The sequence below is a fragment of the Meleagris gallopavo genome, assembly GCF_000146605.3.
Source record: "Meleagris gallopavo isolate NT-WF06-2002-E0010 breed Aviagen turkey brand Nicholas breeding stock chromosome 25 unlocalized genomic scaffold, Turkey_5.1 Chr25_random_7180001956652, whole genome shotgun sequence".
NCBI lineage: Eukaryota > Metazoa > Chordata > Aves > Galliformes > Phasianidae > Meleagris > Meleagris gallopavo.
Window position 1 is genome coordinate 2,822 of NW_011100282.1, and position 4,155 is coordinate 6,976.

The 4,155-nt window shown below is 51.6% G+C and overlaps 1 long non-coding RNA gene across 3 annotated transcripts; it reads left to right on the forward strand.

The window, feature by feature from the left end:
- The first annotated feature begins 15 nt into the window (after positions 1–15).
- Positions 16–3,132, forward strand: LOC104915555. Of its 3 annotated transcripts, none has more exons than XR_796396.3 (3): positions 16–207; positions 299–719; positions 800–838. It is a non-coding gene; the product is annotated as an uncharacterized LOC104915555 (long non-coding RNA). The 3 variants fall into 3 exon arrangements; XR_796397.3 differs by lacking the exon at positions 800–838 and adding an exon at positions 2,715–3,132 and having other exon boundaries at positions 21–207; positions 299–623; XR_004162306.1 differs by having other exon boundaries at positions 19–207; positions 299–1,308.
- Positions 3,133–4,155: the final 1,023 nt, after the last annotated feature.

Sequence of the window (4,155 nt, forward strand, 5' to 3'; positions counted from 1 at the left end):
AAGTTGAGAGCGGCGGGGCGGGGAGGCGCGCTGCAGGGGGGCGCCGAGGAGCGGGTGAAGCCGTCGAGGAGCCATGTTGGGTGTGGGAACGCTGCCGGGGCGGGGGCGGCGTGTTTGCACCGCGGCTGGACGGAGCTTCTAACATTCTACACTCTTCTAATTCGGTCACTGGTAAATGCTTCATTTACGTGTACTGCGCACGTGCAGGTAGGTCGCGAATCCTTGAAATTCAGAGATCCGATACTCGTGTAAAAGAAAAATACAGCGAAGGCAAAGCGATGGCAAATGTATTTCTCAGAACGCGGGGAAGGGAACGTCGCGGTGCTGACAGACGCTGCTTCAGCTCGGTCGGTGGCTTTTCCCTGCAGGACAAACAAGGCGAGTACACGAGCACTGTGAAGTGACATCATGCCTCGATTCGGGCTCCTGTCGTGATAGCGCTGGGCAAAGGGCGCTCAGTGCTCGGGGTGCTGCGGCAGCTCGGTCGCACCGTGGGCATTGGTTGGGAATTGCACACGGCCTGCTGAGCACAAGGGGACGCGTGGAAATCGCCCGATAAACAGCGGGTGGCTGAGATTCGGCAGGAGGAGACCTGACACTGGTGCCAGGCAACGAGGGTGAAGGTAAAATCAAGGTTACAGAATGTTTGAGTCCTTTTGCAGTTCTGCACGGCAGACCCGACCAATTTCAGTTTAAAGGGGAAGCTGTGAGTCGATGAGGTGAAAATTATTTACGTCCTACCGGGATGAGCAGCCCGTGGCCTCACTGGGTTTTTCTCTTTGGCTTATTTTCCACCTAGAGGACAGGTTACACACACCTACAGCACACAGCTCTCCTGCTGTGTCGTGAGGATCAGAGCGAACCCCATGGCTGTCTGAACTCTTCCAACCACAGAGGTCAGGTTCCTCAGCACAGCTGGATCCACTCCTAGTCCCAGACGCGTTCAGGAGTTTGTGCCTGAGGGATCCTATGTGCACAATCAAAGATGCCACCTTAGTGAAGCTGACAAAGCTCAAACCAAACTGTCAGTCGCTCACTGAGGATCCGTACCAGCAAGGTTTCTTGACATCAAGGTGGAAAGGATCTCTGTGCAGGCGTGACCTCAAGAGGCATCCCTGCTCAAGGGTGTAGGAATGGAATGTTGTTTCTGCGTTAGATATTAAAAAGGGGGAATTGATCTGAAGCAGCAGAGCACAATATACTTGTACTTTGTAACTTGTCCTTAGAAATAGCTGATGTGAAAAAGTAGAAATACCATATATGTTAATAACGTACTTTAGAAATATAGTTGCTGAACTGTGTGATTAATTCTTGCTTGCAAAACGTCAATAGCTCTTAAATGTTCCAAATACTATGGGTATAGTATTGTGGACTAGAAAGCATATTGTAGGGCTATTCTGTTTGGATAAGAGACCCTCAGCAAAAGGAAAACAGACTTAACAAACATCAAAGAAGCCAGGGCTTTTGCACAAGGTTGGCTTGCCTCGCTCTGTGGGTAGGTTGGGATGCAACAGGCGGGGATGAAGACACTCCCCCCATCCTCCTTCCGAGCAGTTCCTATGTCAGCAGGATGCAGGGGTTAGCTTGGCTGAACAGGAACAGCCCACAGCAGGCTGAGCTGTGCCAGGGGAAGATCGACATGCAAAGCAGCTGAGCCATACGATGATCCAGGCTGTAGAATGGAGCACATCACCTTGGCTAGTTGTTTAATGATTCAGATGGTCACACTGTCTGCTTCCCTACAAGCGGAAGGGTCAGGGAATGTCACGGTGTATGAGCTAAGCTTGGCAATACTGCTCTGACAAGGCAGCCCCTCTGAGCACAGCATCTCAACCTGGACCAGCCTTCAAGAGGGGACAGCATTCCCCAGCCTGCTTTAAGCCATCCCAAGTTAGTCTGTTGGATGTCTGTATACCGTTTGGCCCAAAGCCTGGCTACTCAGGTACAGCTGACAAACGCATGAGCCTGTGCACACATTACCCAGGAGCTGTGATGTTGAAGGAATACGTAGTAGGAATGGATCCAAGCAGGATGTTGGATGTTGATGTGAGGGGATGATCCGCTTCCCTGCCACACCTCTTATCGCATGAGAATGGCCACAGAAATACTTGCTCTGTAAGCAGTGGCAAAGAAGGACAGCTCTTAGAGCAGACTCCTCGTGCTCACCTGCACTGCCCTGCACTGAGAGGCTTCAGAGATCCTAGCAGCTGGCGCTGTGAGCTACTTTGGTAGAAGTCTAAATGTTTGTCTGCAGAAACAAGCACTGGCTGTAAGCAGGCCGAGAGCAAGACACAGCCAGATTCAGTTCTCTGTGTCCACCTGCACACTGGGTTGTAGCAGCTGCAGTCGTGTGCGGCGTTTCCTGTTGCTGGATGCTGAGAGTGACCAAACCCAGACTTCATAAGAAGAAAACTGTCACTATTATGACAATATTTTGCATGCAGACGAAGCTTGATGCAAGTATGGCAGTGAAGGTTTCTGACTGACCTGTCCTCGCTTTGTAGGAGTTTTGTTTGCTTGCTTAAATACAGTAAGCTGCTCTCAATTATGAGTGTGTCCTTTGCTATAAACATACCTGTGACAAAATATTTTGACATCATATTCCATATTCCTAGCCAGTGGCTAGGATAGCCAAGTCTTAGAAAAATACAGAGCTGTGATGGCTGTGCTGCTGCTTGCTGATCCTCCCTCTTATCTGTGCTTTTCCTTTACAGGACACAGTTCTTAATTGCGGCCCAAGTCCCTGTGGGTTTCTTCTCGTCCCACAAAGCTGCTGACCCTGGAGGAGGCACAGGCAGAGCTGTTGGACTGACTTGCTGTTTGCTAAGACTGGGAAGAGGCAGGGCTGCTGCAGCCCCAGCCCCACCTGACATGGGTCTCTGTAGGGACGGGCTGCTGGCTTTGTTCTGGGCACTGCAGTGCTCTGTGACCAAAAATTACCACCAGGAGCTGCTCTACCGGCTGTGCCCACACCTCGCTGGCATATGTGGCTGAGAAGCCCCTGCACGTGGCCAGCCAGGAGCTGCTGCCCTTCTGACCACCTCACTCAAAAACTGCTCTCTGCTTGGGTGCACATGCTGGAAGCTGTTACTCAACAAATAATACAAATATAAGAAATAAACACTAAACAGAGCTTATTGTCACAAGGTAGCCAGACAAGAGGAGTGAGGAAATGCATGCTGTATTTTGACACAAATACGTAAGCATAAGCCCCTTGGTTCAGCAGTTCAGCTTGCCTTCGTGCACTTTGCCTGGGCACAGGGAAGGCGGCAGGGTCTGATTCAATGGCGGAGTTGTATGGACGCTGTATTTATCGCTCCGCATCCAGAAGTGCAGCAGTTTCTGGAGAGCCAGGTGGGACCCTATAGGTGATGGTCCTCTCACCACCGAGCGTCCAGTTGCCTGGGACTTTGGGAATGGGAGGTGCCAGCCAGCAAGCCTTCAATTTCTGCAACTAAATTCAGGCTTGGAAGCACGCTACACTACGGGGGAAATGCACTTGGTGCAGGAAAGGGGATGTCCTTAGCCAAGGTACTGGCAAACTGAAGGAAAACAGATGAAACCGCAGATCTATCAACAAAAATGTAAGCAGGTGACGGTTGACTTGGCAGGTTTGTGGGAAGGTCAGCTCCCCGTGTTTGTATTTCAGCCATCATCCTCCATACCGGAGAGGCTTTATCCGCTTGGCTTGCTTAATTGCAGCACGTTTCACACGCATGGATAACCTGTGCAATAGCGCCTTTGATCCAGACCCCATTTCCATGTTGCATCCCTTCCTCAATGGCCTGAGGTGTCATGGGAGCATGGAGCAGGAAATAATTCCCTCTTGGGGTAGCTGAAGCACTATAAAAGTCTGCCAGGTGAAGCTGTGCATGCTCCATCCCCGGAGGCATTCAAGGTCAGGCTGGATGGGGCTCTGGGGCAGCATGACCCCATGGGTGGCATCCCTGTCCACAGCAGTGGGGCTGGGGTTCTAAGCTCTTTGCTGTCCCAACCCAAGCCATTCTATGATTCTGCGTTTCTGTGACATAAGCACTGGCCCCACGCAGCCCTGGTGCAGTGCATCACAAGAGCAGCAGCCCGCAGGGAGCCGCGCCCGGAATCTCGGAGCCGTGAGCTCACAATGCCCCATCCTATGACTGTGCTGTGCTGTGC